The following is a 24,065-nucleotide window of genomic DNA, read 5'->3' on the forward strand; positions in this document are numbered from 1 at the left end:
AGAATATTCTTGAGTATTAGCAGTTGAGTTGTCAATTCAACCACACCTAGATAACTTAGTATCTGCAGAAAAGTGTTTAGTAGTAAAAGTGTATGATAGTAATGGTAACAGTAGCAACAATAAAGATAAATGTTTTTGGGTTTTTGTAGTAGTTGTAACAGTAGCAACGGAAAAGTAAATAAGCGAAGAACAATATATGAAAAGCTCGTAGGCAATGGATCAGTGATGGATAATTATGCCAGATGCGATTCCTCATGCAATAGTTATAACATAGGGTGATATAGAACTAGCTCCAATTCATCAATGTAATGTAGGCATGTATTCCGTAAATAGTCATACGTGCTTATGGAAAAGAACTTGCATGACATCTTTTGTCCTACCCTCCCGTGGCAGCGGGGTCCTAGTGGAAACTAAGGGATATTAAGGCCTCCTTTTAATAGAGAACCGGACCAAAGCATTAACACATAGTGAATACATGAACTCCTCAAACTACGGTCATCACCGACAAGTGTCCTGATTATTGTCACTCGGGGTTGTCGGATCATAACACATAATAGGTGACTATAGACTTGCAAGATAGGATCAAGAACACGCATATATTCATGAAAACATAATAGGATCAGATCTGAAATCATGGCACTCGGGCCCTAGTGAAAAGCATTAAGCATAGCAAAGTCATAGCAACATCAATCTCAGAACATAGTGGATACTAGGGATCAAACCCTAACAAAACTAACTTGATTACATGGTAAATCTCATCCAACCCATCACCGTCCAGCAAGCCTACGATGGAATTACTCGCGCATGGCGATGAGCATCATGAAATTGGTGATGGAGGATGGTTGATGATGATGACGACGACGAACCCCCCTCTCTAGAGCACCGAACGGACTCCAGATCAGCCCTACCGAGAGAGATTAGGGCTTGGCGGTGGCTCCGTATCGTAAAATGCAATGAAACTTTTTCTCTGATTTTTTTCTCTGCGAGACGGTATATATGGAGTTGGAGTTGAGGTCGGAGGAGGTCCGGGGGCCCACAAGATAGGGGGCGCGCCCTAGGGGGGCACCCCCTGTATCGTGGACAGGCCTTGGGCCCCCTGGCCCTAATTCTTTCGCCAAAAATTCTTATTAATTTTGAAAAGTCCCTCCGCGGATTTAAAGGTCATTCTGAGAAATTTTCTTTTCTACACATAAAACAACATCATGGTAGTTCTACTGAAAACAACGTCAGTCCGGGTTAGTTTCATTCAAATCATGCAAGTTAGAGTCCAAAACAAGGGCAAAAGTGTTTGGAAAAGTAGATACGTTGGAGACGTATCAACTCCCCCAAGATTTAACCTTTGCTTGTCCTCAAGCAATTCAGTTGATAAACTGAAAGTGAAAAAGAAAAACTTTTACAAACTCTGTTTGCTCTTGTTGTTGTAAACATGAAAAGCCAACATTCAAGTTTCAGCAAATATTACGAACTAACCATACTCACAATAACACATAGGTCTCACAATTACTCATATCAATAACATAATCAGCTAGCGAGTCATAATAATACAGAAACCCCCAGAAATAAACCTAGATCGGGAGTTCCGCTGCCGCAAGCCTCTGTAGCCACCAAAAACCAATCGGGACTCTGTTCCGGCAGCCTGCCGGAGGGGGGATCCATCACCGGTGGACATCTTCATCATCCCGGCGCACTCCATGATGAGGAGGGAGTAGTTCACCCTCGGGGCTGAGGGTATGTACCAGTAGCTATGTGTTTGATCTCTCTCTCTCTCTCCCACCCTCTCTTGTGTTCTTGATTTGGCATGATCTTGATGTATCGCGAGCTTTCCTATCATAGTTGGATCTTATGATGTTTCTCCCCCTCTACTCTCTTGTAATGGGTTGAGTTTTCCCTTTGAAGTTATCTTATCGGATTGAGTCTTTAAGGATTTGAGAACACTTGATGTATGTCTTGCATGTGCTTATCTGTGGTGACAATGGGATATCACGTGATCTACTTGATGTATGTTTTGGTGATCAACTTGCGGGTTCAGTGACCTTGTGAACTTATGCATAGGGGTTGGCACACGTTTTTGTCTTGACTCTCCAGTAGAAACTTTGGGCCACTTTTTGAAGTTCTTTGTGTTGGTTTGAATAGATGAATCTGTGATTGTGTGATGCATATGTTATAATCATACCCACAGATACTTGAGGTGACATTGGAGTATCTAGGTGACATTAGGGTTTTGGTTGATTTGTGTCTTAAGGTGTTATTCTAGTACAAACTCTTGAATAGATCGATCAGAAAGAATAACTTTGAGGTGGTTTCGTACCCTACAATAATCTAATCGTTTGTTCTTTGCTATTAGTGACTCTGGAGTGACTCTTTGTTGCATGTTGAGGGATTGTAATATGATCTAATTATGTTATCCTTGTTGAGAGAACTTGCACTAGTGAAAGTATGAACCCTAGGCCTTGTTTTGAAGCATTGTAATACCGTTTTCACTCACTTTTGTTACTCGCTACCTTGCTGTTTTTATATTTTCAGATTACAAAAACCTATATCTACCATCCATATGGCACTTTTATCACCATCTCTTCGCCGAACTAGTGCACCTATACAATTTGCCATTGTATTCGGTGTGTTGGGGACACAAGAGACTCTTTGTCATTTGGTTGCAGGGTTGTTTGAGAGAGACCATATTCATCCTATACCTCCCACAGATTGATAAACCTTAGGTCATCCACTTGAGGGAAATTTGCTACTGTCCTACAAACCTCTGCACTTGGAGGCCCAACAACATCTACAAGAAGAAGGTTGTGTAGTAGACATCAGAGTCGCGCCTAATGATACCACCACAGGCGCAAGAGTAGGCACCCCCTTCCCGATGGATCACAACAGGACTACTAAAAGATAAGTCGCATGCGCTGTGACACCGGTCTCACACTCCGCTCGCCCCAGCCTCGCAGTCCGACTCCGGCGGCTTCACTCCCCTTTTTGGTTCCTTGGGCGGCTGCTTGCACGCCAAGGGGGACCTCGTGAGCATCATGTCTCATGATCTCTCATCGGACCTCAGGCTACTCACCTCCTAGCCTTGACCACGACATCGCGACCTGGCATACTAGCAACGGCTGAAGCCTGCTTGGGGAATGGATCCCGTCGGCATAGAGCATCATGTTGTCTAGAGGAAAGAAAAGGGGGGAGTCGAGCCAAACTGGGATACATGACTTCATCACAGAATCAAGAAAGCAAAGTTGGTATTAAGTACACTTAGGTCCATACAAACCCCACGGGGGACGGTTTTCATTCCGCGCAGGGAAAGCAAAAGAAGGAAGGCAGCTACCGAGCCATCGAGTGTCATTCGCGATGCCAGGCGGCAGCCGCTGCTGCGCTCCGACCATGGCGGGAGCTTGGCGGCACGTAGCTGTCGTCGCTGGACTCTGGAGACTCGCTGGGCTCAGGAGAGTCACTAGATTCCTAGGAGTCGTTGCTGCTGCTGGAAGAGGTGCCGAAGGGGGCGGAAGCAGGTCTCGCGCCCACAACTGCACCCTGCGGGCTGCTTCCTCCAGGGCAACACTCCAGCCGTTCGCCCTCCTCGTCGAAGACCTTGAAGAACAAGGTGGTCGCACCGTCGTACTCGAAGTGAATCGCGAGGGCTCCCTCGGCGCGGCAGGATCGGGCGACATCACCCCATCCGCGGGTCATGAAGACGTCCCCGGGGGGCACCACCTCGACCTCAGCTCCGGTGACCAAGCTACAGCACCTGGCGTGCTGCAGCCACAGATCAAGCGGCCCTCTCGGAGGCAGATCACTGGCAAAGAACCTCAGGAGCCGGATCCATGAGTCGAGCGGCATCACCACCCACACCACGAACTCTCGCGCGCTGCCCTCGGCGTGAGTCCGTGGCGCAGCCGGCAAGGCAATGGCGGCCCGTCCTCCATCGCTGGGGGCCGTTCGATGGCGCACATCGTCATCCCGGGCGTGAGCGTATAGGGGAAGGGGGAAGCCAGGAGGAGGCCTCGATTTCCAAGGCCTGGTCACCTCTCTCCCCGCGCTAGCGTCGTGAGGGAGCAGAGTCACTTCTTCGGTGGGAGAGGATCAGTCCCCTACCTAGGGGACTTCCCCTTTTCGGCCACCCAGAGCCTCCTGATTGGCGCCATGGGAGCAAGACGAAGAAGGGGAAGAAGCTGACGGATGAAGGAGAGATGAGCAAGGGGGCTCCGCCCCTCCCCCACATTTATAGCAAAGGAAGGCAAACTGCCGGCCTCCACGACCTCGCACCATGATAACCTTCTGCATGCCGCATCATTCCGTCAAGTCGAATAGTTGCTGAGGCAGCATGGGGAAGTGGAGATGTCCATGTCCCATCAATCTCCATGCTTCATCAAGGTTGCGGGCGGTTAGGGCCCGCGGTGCTCCGCACTTGTCCTTTGGCTTCGCCTGGAAGCCAAGTTCGAGCGTGCCTTGGGCCTGAAAGCTACTGTCGGCGTTCTGGATATGGGGGTATCCAGACTTGCCTTCCTGCGACCCACCACGTGGCTCCCCCGACGGCCTGGTATGACCCAACTTCAGCATCAACGACTCAAGGCCACCGCGAGGGGCCAAGCCTCGTGAGGAGGAGGACACCAAGACCCCCGAGGGGATCGGCCTCTTCAGGTGGGCTCCCGAGGGGCGGAGAATTCTATGCAAGGTGGACCTCACGAGGCTCAGCTGACGTGAGCCATGACGAGCAAGGCCAGGTGGGCGCCAGCAGGTGTAGAGCGCCAATTTCCTCTTCTGTGCAAGGGAGGCAAGCCGCAGGCACGGAGTCCCGAGGAATCAGCCAAAGGTTTCCATTCTGGTGCAACGAGACCAAGACCGCCAGGACGGCAGGACGGAGGTCATCACCCGAGCCCACCGCAGCGTCATGACCAGGGGCTTTTCGTAGGCGAAGACCACTTTAGTCAGGATAAGTTATACTACTTGTCCGCTTTCAAATCCAGCCATTGTGGGATCCCTTCCCACCAACATTTGGGAAGAGGACCAAGGCCACTATAAATAGGACTTAGCCACCACCATAGAGAGGCATCTGATTCCGATTGGATTCACCCTCACCCAACCACCTCACTAGCTCTCTTGAGCTGAAGAACACCTCACCTCCTGAGGCCAGTTCTTCCACTGTACAAGTTCATCCTCAGCCCCTCGAGGTAATCCACCAAAACGCTGGAGTAGGGTCTTACACTGCAAGGTGTCCCGAACCAGGATAAACTGTTGTGTCTCTTTGTCTCTTCAAGCTCGTAGCGCTAGGCTTATGAGGATCGCGAGTAGGAAGGCTGGGTAGGTTGAGAGCTCTGCACGCACCCCAGAGTTCGAACCTTTTAAGGGTTTGCAGAACCCGTAATACGACAGAGTAGGACTAAACCCCTTAAGGTGCGGTTTAGTTTATATGTTGAAACCCGTCAGTTGCCACTCACTGATTTTTGCGATGTATGCTTGATATATTCTGATGGGGAAATAAGAGAGCCTAGGCTTGCAAAGTTCGAGGACTTTTATCGTACTCTGTCAGTGGGAGATGAGAGAGGTGTATCGAGTGTCACTACGACTAGCTTGCAGTTTCCTTCTATGCATTATTTTGTTCTATTTATTGCGAATTGTTTACTTGCTAGAGAGAAGGTTGGTGCACTTAGTGCCCCCGATTTCGCTACCTTACGCCGTGCACTATATGACAATAACACCTTTAACCTAGGGGCTATTATTGCATGTCGCCTGCACCTTAACAAATCCAAGGGGAAAATTCATGGCGGCATTTATGCTACTCGTTTAGCGAGTCACTTTAATGTTCACATCCGCGAACATGATTATCGTTTACCCAAGGTTTATCTAGATCACCAGGCGATGGTGGACCACCAGTTTTCTGATATTGATAACTCCATTCATAATATTCCTTACAACCTAGTTTTTAGTATGAATTCCCGTGATATTATTCCGTTGCCTGCACGTGCTTTATTTGATTCTATGGCCAAGGGCGGATACAGGATCATGCCAGATGACATTATTAGCTACCAGAACACCTAGGCGGAGGCGGAGGAGGAGCCTCCGGAGTGGGACGCTCAGGTGCCCGCTCCACAACATTTCTACGTAGGACCGGATGGCTACTACAAGTGGTGATTACTAAGCTAGGCTAAAAGCCTAAGCTTGGGTGGTACGTATTTCCACCGACATTACATTCATGTTCACACATTTCACTCTATTTGTCGGTGTTCACTCTTTTTCATTGTATTATCCATGCTAGATTTATTTTCTTGCTTTCTTCTTGTGTGTTTGAAAAACTTTGAGAAAATCCAAAAATATTTCCTGCTTCTTTTTCATTTTTTTCTTCCTAGTTTAATTAGCTATAGTATTAAAAGAAAACCCAAAAAAGATTTCTTGATTCTTGTTTTACTTTTTGAGAGCTTTCCCGTGTAAATAGTTTTTCTCGTTTTTGCATATGGTGTTCATTGACTTGGAGAAGGCCTATGATAAGATACCATGGAATGTCATGTGGTGGGCCTTGGAGAAACACAAAGTCCCAACGAAGTACATTACCCTCATCAAGGACATGTACAAAAATGTTGTGACAAGTGTTCGAACAAGTGATGTCGACACTGATGACTTCTTGATTAAGATAGGACTATACCAGGGGTCAGCTTTGAGCCCTTATCTTTTTGCCTTGGTGATGGATGAGGTCACAAGGGATATACAAGGAGCTATCCCATGGTGTATGCTATTTTTCGGATGATGTCATGCTAGTTGACGATAGTCGGACGGGGGTAAATAGGAATTTAGTGTTATGGAGACAAACCTTGGAATCGAAAGGGTTTAGGCTTAGTAGGACTAAAACCGAGTACATGATGTGCGGTTTCAGTACTACTAGGTGTGGGGAGGAGGAGGTTAGCCATGATGGGCAGGTGGTACCTCAGAAGGACACCTTTCAATATTTGAGGTCAATGTTGTAGGAGGATGGGGGTATTGATGAAGATGTGAAGCATCGAATTAAAGCGAGATGGATAAAGTGGCGCCAAGCTTCTGTCATTCTTTGTGACAAGAGAGTGCCACAAAAGCTAAAAGGCAAGTTGTATAGGACGGCTGTTCGACCCGCAATGTTGTATGGCGCTGAGTGTTGGCCGACTAAAAGGCGACATATTCAACAGTTAGGTGTGGCGGAGATGCGTATGTTGAGATGGATGTGTGGCCGCACGAGGAAGGATAGAGTACAGAATGATGATATACGAGATAGAGTTGGGGTAGCACCAATTGAAGGGAACCTTGGCCAACATCGTCTAGATGGTTTGGGCATATTCAGCGCGGGCCTCCAGAAGCTCCAGTGCATAGCAAATGGCTAAAGCATGCGGAGAATGTCAAGAGAGGTCGGGGTAGAGAGAATTTGAAATGGGAGGAGTCTGTTAAGAGAGACCTGAAGGATTGGACCAAAGAACTAGCTATGGACATGGGGCGTGGAAGCTTGCTATCCATGTGCCAGAGCCATGAGTTGGTCGCGAGATCTTATGGGTTTCACCTCTAGCCTACCCCAACTTATTTGCGACTAAAGGCTTTGTTGTTTGCTTTCTCTGAGAAAAACTAAAAAGTCCAAAAATATTTCAGTGTGTTTCTCTAAAATTCTTTTTTGTTTATTGAGTCATACTGAGGTGTCACGACCGGGTTTTCCGGGTAATAAATTTCCAGAAAAGACCGTCGTGCTCATCAGCCCCAGGATTACTATTAGCTGATGAGGCTCCAACTTGATACAGAAATTCCAAGAAAAAATACAAAAAAATATGTAGTACAAGACCATTCTGGCCTGTGAGTACAACAAATGGTTTCTAGTGGTTGATGGCGGAAGCGGGTTGTGGATCATCAGTGTCTATGGGACTCCAATTTCCCACAGGAACAGCTGACCAGGTTAATTCCTATCTTCGCGAGGCTGCTATCTCCATTGAGTGGGTTCCGGGGCTGGCATCGCGTCACTCATCTCCGTGCAAGATAATCTGGCCAAGACAATAGCCAGGGACAAGCAAGTGAGTACTTTGAATGTACTCGCAAACATTATGAATACAGGTATAATATAACAATGATGTGCTGAAAATATTTTATGCTCATGACGTCAGTCACAAAAGATAAATAAATCTCGGATGCGTGCAAGCAAGTTATTTATAAAATTTCAATAACAGAGTAGCATTAAAATTTATGAAATAAATAACAAGTAATGCCACAGTCGGGCGTCTAAGAGACACCACATAAAGGGCTTTAAAAGAAATGCCACAGTCGGGCGTCTGGGCGACGCCACATAAAGGGCTTTAAAAGAAATGCCACAGTCGGCGTCTGGGCGACGCCACATAAAGGGCTTTAAAAGAAATGCCACAGTCGGGCGTCTGGGCGACGCCACATAAAGGGCTTTTAAAGAAATGCCACAGTCTGGCGTCTGGGCGACGCCACATAAAGGGCTTTTAAAAGAAATGCCACAGTCGGGCGTCTGGGCGACGCCACATAAAGGGCTTTAAAAGAAATGATCATAGTGAATATCCCGGAGGTAGAACCATCCTAGAGATATTCGGTAATAATATCACGGGTTAGTCAACAATAATAAGAATCATAGATATCACAAGTCACGAGTAGTAATTCCATTTCTGGTTAACAGTTTCACCTCCGAAGACCGACACTAAGACCGACACCTGACCCATCCCAGACTGTAATCCTTAACCATGGACACGGCTATTCGAATAGGTTTATTCTCTGCAGAGGGTGTACTCTTTACCCATGAGTAACGGATTTCTTTAGTCCATCGGGACTAATTCCGTCTACGGTCTTTTTGTTGAAAACACACCTAACTTGCACGCACCAGCTTATCTCACACGTGTCTGGAATCACCCACGACACCTGTTAAGCAAACTCTAAGTGGGGAGGCTACAACCTCGCGTAGCATGGGATCAAATTTATATCGCGCGCTCTAAGGGGTGGCCTCCCCTCTCGGTCCCAACCGGAAACACCCATGCCCCCGGACCAGGTAGCCTACCTACCAGCTACAACCGGTATCTTCCACCATGGCCTCTCTATACGGTGTGTGCTGGAAAGAGGTTGACAACTTACTGAACCGTACTCTACTTGCTGTAGAGACGAGTGGTAGTACGAAACAAGTATGGGGGTTACTGGAACAAGACTCGATCTACGGTCGACTCAGGAGGTTCAAGTATTCCCTGCATGATTAGCATGACGAATATATTTCATCCAACAGAGTCACCTCTCATATCACCTTACCATGCCATACCAGACATAACCGTCCCGACGGAGACCGGCGACAAACTCAAGCCTACCCAAGGCAGAGGTTTTCCCGGGTTCCTGCCGGTATGCATGCAAGGCATTTGAGGGTGATTATCATCACAAGTGTGTCCATTTCCAACAGCATGGAAATCAACAACATGCACCCATGCATATGATCATATCACATGAAATAACAAGTCCTTCGAAATGCGGTGGTGTTATAAATGCATCAACGATCACACCAAAAATATTATGCCGGGATTCAGAATGCTTGCCTTCAATGTGTGGAAAGGCAGGGTGCACTCCAAAACTTTTGAAAGCTTCTTCTCTCTCCCAAAATCCTATTAAAAATATATTTGAATTAACACACATTTCAAAAACAGAACCAAAAAGTTGTTTGAAATTTTTTCAAATAAATCTTAAAATAAACTAGACCAAATTTGAGGAAGGTAGGAAAGAGAATCAACTCATTTGGAGTTATATTTAAAAAGTTATAGCCAGTCAAAGTTGTGGTCAAAATCTGTTATTTAAAATAAAACAGAAAAGAAAACGATTCAGATAGAAATACGCTTTCGGTGCAGAGGAGGCGTACTCCTGAAGTTTACGCCTTCACTTAACCACGTGGACAGACACGGGGTGTCACTGACAGTGGGCCTGCCTGGTCCACTGGTCAGGTTTGACCAGTCGCCGCGCGTCGTCTCCCTCATCTGTCCGAGCGGAGCGGGGCTCCGGCGATCGTCGCCGGCGTTTGGCTGCTCCTCGCGGGCCCCCAGGGTGGGGATGGATCCGTAAGGCTGGGGCGGTCCTCCCGGTAGTCGTTGGGTCGGCGGGGACGGAGTGAGCTGCCGGCGGCGAGCTCCGCGGCGGAAGGAGGCTTCGGTGGCGAAGTGACTTTGTGGCGGCGTTGGCTCCCGATCAAAATCAAGTAGGGGAAAGGCTCACGGGAGGATGAGGAGGTTCTTGGTGGAGAGAACGGAGAGGGAGAGGCCTCGGTGGTGCCGAAATGGCCGGGGCAGTGGCGGCGGCCGTGGTTGCCGGAGATGAGGAAGGAGGCCTCCCCGGGTCGATTGGCTGCCAATGGGGGTCCTCTGGAGGTGGCTTGGGACTGCCTGCGTGCGAAGATGAGCTTGGGGCTCCTTATATAGGCGAGTCGAGGCGGTTCAGCGGCGGCCGTGGATAAGCTTCCGGCGAACCGACGTTCTGTAGCAGCAGGGCATCGTGGCGGCGACGAGCGCTAGCGGACATGGCTGCGGATGAGCACGCGCTGTTCCAGGGGCCAGGTGGCGAGCGGGAGTGGCTTGGGCGGCGCTGAACGGCGCAGGGCTGCCGGGCGGCGGCGGCGGCTAGTGCTTGGCCTGCCGGGCGTGGCGAGGGGCGGCTTGGCGCGTAGCTGAGAGAAGGGGAGCGCGTGGCGTGATGCTGCTGTGTGGGCCAAAGCCAGGGGGGCCAGCGTGTCGGCTCGGGTGCGCGGCTGCAATACGCGCGCTCTGGGCGCGCTCCGGGTGTGCACGGGACGTGTTCGACACTATGCCAGAGCATGCTAGAGGTCGCGGTCGAGGCTGGCAATTAACAGACCCAGGTTAGGAGCAACTGGAATCCTAGTGGACATGCTAGTATGATCCGAGGTGCAAGGTCACAATGCAAAGACAAAATCATGTCAAAATTGGCCATGCACACCAGGTGTTTGACAAAATGCTAAGGGCACTCAGGCAGGTCTTGGAATGGTCAAAAACTCCAGATCAAGATCTCCTTAGATGCAAGAGAGAGTGGTGAGGTTAGTTGGCCAAAAGCAGAAACTTGTTAGTGCAAGTTTCACAAAACTTCAATTCTGGACAGGAAATAAATAGCATTATTTCATGAACCAAAAATGATCCAAAAGGTGCATGCTCCTGGACTTAAGGGTTTAACATGGGGGACTACAAGTAGGAGAAATAATCAAGGGTTAAAGAGCAAGTAAAAACATGGTTGCTGTACAAACCATCAAGTTGGTCCAGAATGAAGATGAGGTTGATTCACTCAAATTTTTCAAAGAACATAAATAGGTTTTTGCACAAAGTGAAATAATAGGCTCCTACTGACCTCCCCTAATTTTGGTAGAAGTTTTAAAGAAATATTTAAATAGGTTGTAGTGCAAAATGCACTCTGGACCAGAGAAGAAAAATTGAGTGTAGGGCTCAAAATATTTCATGAATGAAATATATTTTTGCATAAAAGTGATTTAAAAACATCACATGACATCTCCAAATTTTTGTGAAAATTTTAAGTGAGTTTATCAAATGGTTGTAGTTCAAATAAGGCCATTTAACCTTGAAAAACCATTTTCAAGAAAATAAAGATCAAGCAATTAAATTAGTTAATTAGTTATACTGGTAAAAGGAAAGTTTTTCTTGAGAGGTTAAACAAGTCCAACAACATTTTTGAAAAGTTTTCTTTTTGGGAAAAACTCATCATAACAGGGAAGGAAATGATTTAAACAAAATCAAAATGGAGCTCAAAAATTCAAAGTTTTAAATCCTGGCAAAATTTTATTCCATTAAAACAAGGCCAAAATTTTTGGGGTGTCACAATACTAACCCCCTTACAAAAAATCTCGCCCTCGAGATTTGCTAAAAGCGGTGTTAGGAAAATAATTACGCAATGATGATGTGGCTACAGTGAGAGGGCAATAAGTGGTGAAAAACCACAGTGTGAAAAACTGGGGCTGCGCGGAAAAGTCTACGGTTCGGGACAAAAACGGGTGATTTCTATGCTGGATATAAATTTAGGATAACTCCTAAATTTAGATATACGCTGGTTGTACCCGAGAGCACAGTGCTCTCTCTGGCTGACAGGTGGACCCGGGGTCCACTGTCAGTCTCCTCTTCTTCTCCCTCTGGCCCTTTCTTCCTCCTCTCTCCCGTGCGCTTTCTCCACCGGTGACGCCTAGTGTGTAGGGCATCTAGGCCGTACCGTGGTAGTGCGCGGCGTGCTAGCTGCCGGTGCAGCGTGCACTCACCTCGCGGGCCAACGCGCTGTCGGCACTGCTCGCGGATTCGACTCCGAACACCGGCGATCGGCAACGAGCGGCATTGGTGGACTTCGCCCACCGTACACCGAGCTCGAGCTATAAAAACGGCCGGGGTGCCTCTCTCTTCTTCCTCACACCTGGCCTCACTTCTCCTCCTCCTTCTTTCTCCGTTACTGCTTACAGAAGCTCGGTCGAGGCTCTAATGGCGGAGGCGATGCCGGACTGGTTTGTGATCCTGATATGCGGAGGGCTGGCGATGCTGCTGGGGCTCTCTGTGCTCCTGTGCGCGATAATTTTCGACGAGTATCGTGATGCTGCGGCTCGGGTGTTGGTTCTCCGCGGTGGTGGTGACCATGAGGAGTAGATGGGGTGTGCCGGGTGCTAACTGTTGTTAGGGGGTGATTAGCTGGATGTAACACCGTTGCAAAGTTTTGCAAACAGGGTATACGTCCGAAAAATTATGGTTGTGAGTCTGCTGCGTGGTGCTGTGTGAAATTAATTAATCCATGTCGTGAAGTGGCAGGTGTAGCAATTCAGGGAAAAGAAAGTCTCACTCCAGGGTTTTGCGAGGGAAAAACAGTTAATTTAAAGGAGCATAAACCACAACAAAAACTACACACATTAGCAGAAGCCAAATAATTGACTCGTCGTACAAACTCAGGGTATTACGCATAAGTCACACACATAAATAAATGCTGCAAAGAACAAATACAGTAGTGACGTCTAAAATGAAAATGGTAACTGGGCGGGGTCCTGATAAAATTTCTCTGGTAAAGGGATACATTCTTCTTCAATCAGAGGCAGTGGATTGACCAGTCGATGTATGAGTCTCTCCGTGTTGGGTCTTAGTGGTCTGCCGATGGCAATCTGAGGATTTAAATCTGTGAGGCTCTGGAGATAATCCATCACTCGCTGGTTTAAATGCTCTTGAGCAATTATGTACTGGATAAGGTTGGCCAGAACTGGGTCTCTCTCAATACGTCCACCGGGAAAAGATGTAACTTCTCCGGGTGCTGCATGGCTCGGAAAGTAATAATATCCTCGTTCGCGGGCATAGGGTACTGCGGATCGAAGACGAGCAATCGCTTTTTTCACAGCAGCTTCTATGGCCAAGTGTGGGGTTGGCATAGATTTCCCCATGAAGGAAACTTCTATTGGATCTTGGTTGGGGTCTACAGGAGGAATGTGTACTGCTGCCCAATATTCCGAGGTGGATGGGGTGATCCTCGATTTGAACAACTCGTACTGGGGTGTCTGGGTAGAACCCATGGTACTGCGGGTAAAATCCCACAATATTTTGACAAAGCTACCTGGGGTTGCATCTGGGGTTCTCAGATGAATGCTGGGGTTCGGCATGACAGGAAAAAGCATGAGTGTTGTGCACAAAGTGAGGGTTGCTGAGTAAGGTCACAAGGTGGCCTTTATATAGCAATGGAGCCGGATCGTTTTACCGTGGTGAAAGGTAAAAATTTGCCAGCTTAGCTCCAAAGGTCGGGTCAGTGTCAGAGATACACATATCTCATAAAAAGACGCGTTACTGTGGTTGTCGTCGGGTTGGTTTTGGTAGTTGTGCCCGGGAAAATATGCAGCTATGCGCTGACCAATTATGCAAGGCTACTATTAAAACAGAGGCACAAAGACAGGCTGCGTTAATATACGCGGTCGCATGATTACAAAGCAAGGATACATTGAAACTTGGTGCTACTCATACTGCTTAGTCTACCTCGTTTATGTCTAAACGGGCGTGCCTGGTGGATGTCGAGGCTTCTCCACGTGTCTCTCTGCCGGGATTAGTCGGAGATGGCGGAGGAACTGCAGGGTCGGGGTAGTGAGAATGACCATTGCGGGGATTGTTGGCCACAACCCCGTTGGAGTGTGCTCCCAAAATGCGACGAAGCACCTCTGGGGTTATCGCAGCACCTTGGCCGATGGTTGGGGCAGATCTCGGGGTCTCGATCGGTTGTCCAAACAGCACGACTGGGTTGTCGGTGTTGGGATCGTTTTCTTCTCTCGCCGGGGCTCGACGAACCAGCTCTCCACGAGCTGCGATTAGATTAATAGTGATCTGGTCGAACAGTGCCTCTAGTGCACTTACATAGCGCACTAGATGCAATAATGTGGGGTCCGTCTCGTGATCTCCATTGGCAACTTGGGGTGGTCTACCATACCCTTCACGTCTGGGGTAGTAGTGGAACGAGCGACAGTTAACTCTGGGCGACAAGTGCCTGAGATGAACTATAGCCTCTCGAGCGGCTAGCTGGATGGCTTGTGGCTCAAAGGATGTTGTTCTTCCGGTGAACTGGTAGGGGCGCTCGGGTGCTAGACTCCTACCGTAAATGTGCACAGTGGCCCAGAATTGGCGGTCTTCACCGCTCATGGGTCCTTGATACACAACATATTCTGGTGGCTCCTCTAACGCGTAGGCACGACGGGTGACGTTTGCGAGGATGGTCACAAAACCTCCAAGGTTGGTTGCTGTGGTTTCGTTGTGCACTATAGGTCCAGGCATTGTGGCTCGGTTTGGGGTATCAGCTGTGTGTGCTGGTTTGGTGCTAGCGCACCCTTTTTATAGGAAAAAGGGGACGGAATCTTCCTTCGAACGCTTGCGGGAAAGGATTATTTAGGGGCCGGTCACTGGCGCATGAGTGACAGGTTAGGTTGATAGGTTGGGCACCGACTGCCAAAAGTGTTGGGTCACTGCGTGGCTATCTTGCACGAGAAGCTTGGCTGGGGTTTGGTTAAGGTCTGGTGGGTTGGTTTGCCTAGTTTATTGACCCGGCTAAGATAGGATTAGCCAATGGTCAGCCTGGCTCTGATACCAAGTCTGTCACGACCGGGTTTTCTGGGTAATAAATTTCCAGAAAAGACCGTCATGCTCATCAGCCCCAGGATTACTGTTAGCTGATGAGGCTCCAATTTGATACAGAAATTCCAAGCAAAAATACAAAAAAAATATGTAGTACAAGACCATTCTGGCCTGTGAGTACAACAAATGGTTTCTAGTGGTTGATGGCGGAAGCGGGTTGTGGATCATCAGTGTCTATGGGACTCCAATTTCCCACAGGAACAGCTGACCAGGTTAATTCTTATCTTCGCGAGGCTGCTATCTCCATTGAGTGGGTTCCGGGGTTGGCATCGCGTCGCTCATCTCCGTGCAAGATAATCTGGCCAAGACAGTAGCCAGGGACAAGCCAGTGAGTACTTTGAATGTACTCGCAAACATTATGAATACAGGTATAATATAACAATGATGTGCTGAAAATATTTTATGCTCATGACGTCAGTCACAAAAGATAAATAAATCTCGGATGTGTGCAAGCAAGTTATTTATAAAATTTCAATAACAGAGTAGCATTAAAATTTATGAAATAAATAACAAGTAATGCCACAGTCGGGCGTCTGAGCGACACCACATAAAGGGCTTTAAAAGAAATGCCACAGTCAGGCGTCTGGGCGACGCCACATAAAGGGCTTTAAAATAAATGCCACAGTCGGGCGTCTGGGTGACGCCACATAAAGGGCTTTAAAAGAAATGCCATAGTCGGGCGTCTGGGCGACGCCACATAAAGGGCTTTTAAAGAAATGCCACAGTCGGGCGTCTGGGCGACGCCACATAAAGGGCTTTTAAAAGAAATGCCACAGTCGGGCGTCTGGGCGACGCCACATAAAGGGCTTTAAAAGAAATGATCATAGTGAATATCCCGGAGGTAGAACCATCCTAGAGATATTCGGTAATAATATCACGGGTTAGTCAACAATAATAATAATCATAGATATCACAAGTCACGAGTAGTAATTCCATTTCTGGTTAACAGTTTCACCTCCGAAGACCGACACTAAGACCGACACCTGACCCATCCCAGACTGTAATCCTTAACCATGGACACGGCTATTCGAATAGGTTTATTCTCTGCAGAGGGTGTACTCTTTACCCACGAGTAACGGATTTCTTTAGTCCATCGGGACTAATTCCGTCTACGGTCTTTTTGTTGAAAACACACCTAACTTGCACACACCAGCTTATCTCACACGTGTCTGGAATCACCCACGACACCAGTTAAGAAAACTCTAAGTGGGGAGGCTACAACCTCGCGTAGCATGGGATCAAATTTATATCGCGCGCTCTAAGGGGTGGCCTCCCCTCTCGGTCCCAACCGGAAACACCCATGCCGCCGGACCAGGTGGCCTGCCTACCAGCTACAACCGGTATCTTCCACCATGGCCTCTCTATACGATGTGTGCTGGAAAGAGGTTGACAACTTACTGAACCTTATTCTACTTGCTGTAGAGACGAGTGGTAGTACGAAACAAGTATGGGGGTTACTGGAACAAGACTCGATCTACGGTCGACTCAGGAGGTTCAAGTATTCCCTGCATGATTAGCATGACGAATATATTTCATCCAACAGAGTCACCTCTCATATCACCTTACCATGCCATACCAGACATAACCGTCCCGACGGAGACTGGCGTCAAACTCAAGCCTACCCAAGGCAGAGGTTTTCCCGGGTTCCTGCTGGTATGCATGCAAGGCATATGAGGGTGATTATCATCACAAGTGTGTCCATTTCCAACAGCATGGAAATCAACAACATGCACCCATGCATATGATCATATCACATGAAATAACAAGTCCTTCGAAATGCGGTGGTGTTATAAATGCATCAACGATCACACCAAAAATATTATGCCGGGATTAAGAATGCTTGCCTTCAATGTGTGGAAAGGCAGGGTGCACTCCAAAACTTTTGAAAGCTTCTTCTCTCTCCCAAAATCCTATTTAAAAATATATTTGAATTAACACACATTTCAAAAACAGAACCAAAAAGTTGTTTGAAATTTTTTCAAATAAATCTTAAAATAAACTAGACCAAATTTGAGGAAGGTAGGAAAAAGAATCAACTCATTTGGAGTTATATTTAAAAAGTTATAGCTAGTCAAAGTTGTGGTCAAAATCTGTTATTTAAAATAAAACAGAAAAGAAACCGATTCAGATAGAAATACGCTTTCGGTGCAGAGGAGGCGTACTCCTGAAGTTTACGCCTTCACTTAACCACATGGACAGACACGGGGTGTATCTGATAGTGGGCCTGCCTGGTCCACTGGTCAGGTTTGACCAGTCGCCGCGCGTCGGCTCCCTCCTCTGTCCGAGCGGAGCGGGGCTCCGGCGATCGTCGCCGGCGTTTGGCTGCTCCTCGCGGGCCCCCGAGGGTGGGGATGGATCCGTAAGGCTGGGGCGGTCCTCCCGGTAGTCGTTGGGTCGGCGGGGACGGAGTGAGCTGCCGGCGGCGAGCTCCGCGGCGGAAGGAGGCTTCGGTGGCGAAGTGACTTTGTGGCGGCGTTGGCTCCCGATCAAAATCAAGTAGGGGAAAAGGCTCACGGGAGGATGAGGAGGTTCTTGGTGGAGAGAACGGAGAGGGAGAGGCCTCGGTGGTGCCGAAATGGCCGGGGCAGTGGCGGCGGCCGTGGTTGCCGGAGATGAGGAAGGAGGCCTCCCCGGGTCGATTGGCTGCCAATGGGGGTCCTCTGGAGGTGGCTTGGGACTGCCTGCGTGCGGAGATGAGCTTGGGGCTCCTTATATAGGCGAGTCGAGGCGGTTCAGCGGCGGCCATGGATAAGCTTCCGGCGAACCGACGTTCTGTAGCAGCAGGGCATCGTGGCGGCGACGAGCGCTAGCGGACATGGCTGCGGATGAGCACGCGCTGTTCCAGGGGCCAGGTGGTGAGCGGGAGTGGCTTGGGCGGCGCTGAACGGCGCAGGGCTGCCGGGCGGCGGCGGCGGCTAGTGCTTGGCCTGCCGGGCGCGGCGAGGGGCGGCTTGGCGCGTAGCTGAGAGAAGGGGAGCGCGTGGCGTGATGCTGCTGTGTGGGCCAAAGCCAGGGGGGCCAGCGTGTCGGCTCGGGCACGCGGCTGCAATACGCGCGCTCTGGGCGCGCTCCGGGTGTGCACGGGACGTGTTCGACACTATGCCAGAGCACGCTAGAGGTCGCGGTCGAGGCTGGCAATTAACAGACCCAGGTTAGGAGCAACTGGAATCCTAGTGGACATGCTAGTATGATCCGAGGTGCAAGGTCACAATGCAAAGACAAAATCATGTCAAAACTGGCCATGCACACCAGGTGTTTGACAAAATGCTAAGGGCACTCAGGCAGGTCTTGGAATGGTCAAAAACTCCAGATCAAGATCTCCTTAGATGCAAGAGAGAGTGGTGAGGTTAGTTGGCCAAAAGCAGAAACTTGTTAGTGCAAGTTTCACAAAACTTCAATTCTGGACAGGAAATAAATAGCATTATTTCATGAACCAAAAATGATCCAAAAGGTGCATGCTCCTGGACTTAAGGGTTTAACATGGGGGACTACAAGTAGGAGAAATAATCAAGGGTTAAAGAGCAAGTAAAAACATGGTTGCTGTACAAACCATCAAGTTGGTCCAGAATGAAGATGAGGTTGATTCACTCAAATTTTTCAAAGAACATAAATAGTTTTTTGCACAAAGTGAAATAATAGGCTCCTACTGACCTCCCCTAATTTTGGTAGAAGTTTTAAAGAAATATTTAAATAGGTTGTAGTGCAAAATGCACTCTGGACCAGAGAAGAAAAATTGAGTGTAGGGCTCAAAATATTTCATGAATGAAATATATTTTTGCATAAAAGTGATTTAAAAACATCACGTGACATCTCCAAATTTTTGTGGAAATTTTAAGTGAGTTTATCAAATGGTTGTAGTTCAAATAAGGCCATTTAACCTTGAAAAACCATTTTCAAGAAAATAAAGATCAAGCAATTAAATTAGTTAATTAGTTATACTGGTAAAAGGAAAGTTTTTATTGAGAGGTTAAACAAGTCCAACAACATTTTTGAAAAGTTTTCTTTTTGGGAAAAACTCATCATAACAGGGAAGGAAATGATTTAAACAAAATCAAAATGGAGCTCAAAAATTCAAAGTTTTAAATCCTGGCAAAATTTTATTCCATTAAAACAAGGCCAAAATTTTTGGGGTGTCACATGAGGAGAAGACCACGATGAAAATGTTGAGTGGCTCTCATATGCATTATTGTTGATCTAACAAAGAGCCCAAATTACCTTGTCTTCTCCTTTTTGAATAAAATGCTTGTAGATTCCAGCTTAGTCCACGACAGTATTGCACTATTATCATTTTTCATATCATTCGGTTGTGCACGTGAAAGGAAATAATGACGATATTTTATGAACTGGTTGTGGTAGAGGGAAATGGGTATGAACTCAACTTGTTCTGTTTTTGTAAACATGTTTAACCTAGTATCCATGATTCAACCTATTATGATAAAACATGTATGCATTGACAATTAGAGATTATAGTTTCTCATGCCATGCTTAAGTAGTTAGGAGTGGATAATGATTTATGTTGGGTGCCAACATGCATTAAAATGATTGTGATGTGGTATGATGATATGTCATCCTCCTCTGAATGTTTCAAGTGGCTTGACTTGGCACATGTTCATGCATGTAGTTGAATCAAAACCAACATATCCTCTATGATATTTATGTTCATGGTGTTCATATCCTACTTATGCTAGTATCCAATGTTACTTATGCCTAATGCATGTTCATGACCGTTTTCGCTCTCTAGCTGGTCGTTTCCCAACCTATTTGCTAGCCTTAGCCTGTACTAAGCGGGAATACTGCTTGTGCATCAACATCATAAAACCCAAGTTATTCTAGATGAGTCCACCATATATCTACCTATATGTGGTATTACCCTACCGTTCTAAGTAAATTTGCATGTGCTACCTCTAAAAACTTCAAATAAACATCTGTTTTTGTGTACCTGGATTGTTCATAGAGCGACAGGTGGTAGTCGGTATCTTCCAAGCTAAGCTGGTTATTATCATGATGAATGTTTATTCACTTGTCCATGCATGTGAGGGGCGGTAATAGAGATTCCTAGTCCTGAAATCAAAAATTGCAAATAATTAAACAAAATTCCCTCAGGAATGATGTAGATATGGACGGTACCCATGGATTCGGCTAATCGTGGAGTGTGTTTGTTAGCGGCGGGAGAGTAAACCTTTACTTTTATCGCTTGGGAACCGCCACTAATGTGTTTAACATGGAAGATATCGATAACTAATGGTCGCGAAGTAAACAAGAAGGGTGCATTTCTCAAAATTTCATTTATCTCTGTTTTAGAAGTCTGAGGAAATCATTGCTTCCCTCTGCGAAGGGACTATCTATTGAATTTTATGTTGTGTCATCACCTTCTCAAATAAGCATCAGATCTAAGAGCACTATTGTCATCCTCATGCATTGTGTATAGCTAATGTTGGATGCATCATGACTGGATGTTTTCTACCATGAATTACAATGTTTAGTCGCTGCTAGAACTTTGGTGGTGCTCTGCATTTATGTTTTGCGGTCTCAGAAAGGGCTAGCGAGATACCACTATTGTCATATTATATCACGACTGTATTCAAAAAGTGTTGTGATTTTAGATATTTATTATTGCTCGCTAGTTTCTTATGCCATTGATATGAGTTAATATAATTTCTAAGAGTTATTGTTGACATGGTTAGTTATAATCTTTGCTAAAAACCTGGGTACTACTTAAGCTTATTTATGTAAACAAGAACAAAAGAGTTCGTCAAAGTTTTTCTTTTTCACTTTCAGTTCATCAACTAAATTGCTTGAGGACAAGCAAAGGTTTAAGCTTGGGGGACTTGATCCATCTCTAGCGTATCTACTTTTCCTAATGCTTTTGCTCATGTTTTGGACTCTAATTGCATGATTTGAATGAAACTAACCTGGACTAACGTTGTTTTCAGCAGAACTACCATGGTGTTGTTTTTGTGCAGAAATAAAAGTTCTCAGAGTGGAATGGAACTTTTTGGAGAATTTTTATGGAATAAAAGAAAAATACTGGAGCCAAGAACCACCAGAGGGGAGCCCCTGGGTAAGCACAACCCACCAGGGTGCTCCCCACTTCCAGGCGCACCTAGGTGGGTTGTGCTCACCTGGTGGCCCTGCTGACCCTATCTCCGAAGCTATGAAATCCTATTTTCGGAGAAAAAACTCAGGGAGAAAGAATTATCGCGTTTCACGAGACGGAGCCACCGCCTCCTCATGTTCTTCATTGGGAGGCCAGATATGGAGCTCGCATGGGGCTCCAAAGAGGGCGATCTTCGATCTTCGTCATCATCAACCCTTATCCATCACCAATTCCATTATGCTCACCACTGGGAGTGAGTAGTTCCTTCATAGGCTCGCTACTACGTGAGGAATTGGATGAGATTCATCATGTAATCGAGTAGTTTTGTTAGGGCTTGATCCCTAGTATCCATTATGTTCTGAGATTGATGTTGTTATGACTTTGCCATGCTTAATGCTTGTCACTTTGGGCCCGGGTGCCATGATTTCAGGTCTAAACTGTTTATCTATGTTCTAGATCCGATCTTGCAACTCATATTCACCTATTACGTGTTATGATCCGTAAACCCCGGTGTGACAGTAATCGGGATACTTTCCGGTGATGATCGTAGTTTGAGGAGTTCATGTATTCACTATGCGTTAATGTTTTGTTCTGGTTCTCTATTAAAACGAGGCCTTAATATCCCTTAGTTTCCTTATGGACCCGCTGCCACGGGAGGGTAGGACAAAAGATTTCATGCAAGTTCTTTCCATAAGCACGTATGACTATTTACGAAATACATGCTTACATTATATTTATGAACTGGAGCTAGTGTTGTATCGCCCTAGGTTATGACTGTTATATGATGAATATCATCCAACGAATTTACCGATCAAATGCCTACGAGTTTTTCACATGTTTCTTCAACTAAGTTACTATTGCTATTGCTGCTGTCACAGCTGCTATAAAATCATTGCTATCACCATTACCATTATTGCTACTGTTACCACTACTATCAAAACTATCATATTAATGTGCTACTAATCATATTGCTGTAGATAATTAATCTCCACGTGTGGTTGAATTGACAACTCAGCTGCTAATACTTGCAAATATTCTTTGGCTCCCCTTGTGTCGAATCTATAAATTTGGGTTGAACACTCTACCCTCAAAAACTGTTGCGATCCCCTATACTTGTGGTTTATCAGTTATCTACTTGCTGTCCTTTCATTTATATCCTTCTCTACCTATTCTTGTGAAGGACATACTACTAATACTTGTGATTAAACACATTTTCCTTTACAATGGTCTGTTTAAGATAATCATATTTTCCTTTCCATTGTTTTATTTAACCTTTCTTGTGATCTATATGATATAAGTAGTAATATTTCCCTGCTTATGTAAGTACCTTGGTGTACAACTCTGTTAGTAAGACCCTGTTACTATTGCTGATGACATGACGATAACCACAGGTCGATGAGAACTTTGCCTATTGGTCCGCCTCATTCCTGCGAGCAGGAAAATGGTTCTCTTTGTCCCTCGCCCTTGGTACCAACGTTGTTGCAAACATAACTGATAGGCTATCCTCTAACATGCCTTCCTATCATGATCGAGCAAGATGTCAGGGTCCTTCCTACTTTTAACCCACATGGTGGGCCTATGACCCACAGTTTCATAGGATCGAAACCTGACTTTCTTGTACATCCATGTTTCCAATGTTAGTCCTCACGCTTGGCTTCATATGTAGATCACGAGCCACCTTCCTAGAGATAATCTACTCTAGTATCAAACACAATATTATTTTCTTTGCCCCGAACCCCTTTCACCTTCTAGTTAGTCACCAAATGATTGCCTGCCAGCTTGAAACTTCTCATGGTACCTTCTTACTTTACTCTCGATATTTTCTAAAGATTCAATTCAAGAGATACTTTTGGCCATATTCCCTGATTTATCTACCAGATAATCAACTTTGCAAAGGTCCGTTCTCTCAAAATACCCCCTTATTATTTCATAGGTACAATGGAGTTCCTGAAGGAAGGATGACGACTTCATCATAATCACCTAAAGTAGAGAAATGAAGACACCAATGAAAGAGAGCAACTTCATCAAGAATAGCAACCAAGACTGAGAAGACTCGTTAGAATTTGGTAACCTATTCTGTCCCTCAACTCTACCTCTTAAATCTCAGGACGAGATTTCTTGTAGTGGAAGATATTTCTAACACCCCTAGTGTCATGCTATAGTGACCTCACACAAATGGTGCCATGTCATCAAGTTTAATTATGCCAAATTTCCACTTGATAAAAATCTGAATTCAAATTTAAAATGAAGTCAAATTATTATTTCTTCAAACATAAAAACAAAAATGTTCATAATATTGCAAATAATCTCTAAGAAATTGTCATGCATAAAACAACATTATTTGGATAATAAAAATGCCCTTAACCTAATTAAAATTGGACCAGTGACATTTATTTGGTTCATTTCAATTTAAACAAATATTTAAACTATTTTGAATAAATTGAAACCATTTGCGCTAGTGAAAAATATGTCCTAGTATTTACGTGCCAATTTTCATATTAAACAAAATATGTTTAATAGCTCTAAGTGATACAAAACAAAAGAGAAAGAATAAAGCAGAAAAGAAACAAAAAAAGGAAAATAGAAAAGGGGGCACTATGCACTTAGCGGGCCTAGCACACATAGTGTCAGGCCCAGCCCAGCTGCACCCCCTTGTCGTCTTCCTCCTGTGTTCACATAGGGGAGGTGGACATCAGGCGGCCGCACATGGCCGTGCATGGCCACGTGCCGGCCATCTGCCACCCTCCAAAGCCCTACTTGGTCTCCGTCGCCCCCTCTCTTCCCCTCAAACCCTAGAGACCCCACAAAAGCCCCTCTTTGCCTATCTCCCTCAATTTCGTCCTCGG

The sequence above is a fragment of the Triticum dicoccoides genome, chromosome 7B, assembly GCF_002162155.2.
Source record: "Triticum dicoccoides isolate Atlit2015 ecotype Zavitan chromosome 7B, WEW_v2.0, whole genome shotgun sequence".
Classification (NCBI taxonomy): domain Eukaryota; kingdom Viridiplantae; phylum Streptophyta; class Magnoliopsida; order Poales; family Poaceae; genus Triticum; species Triticum dicoccoides.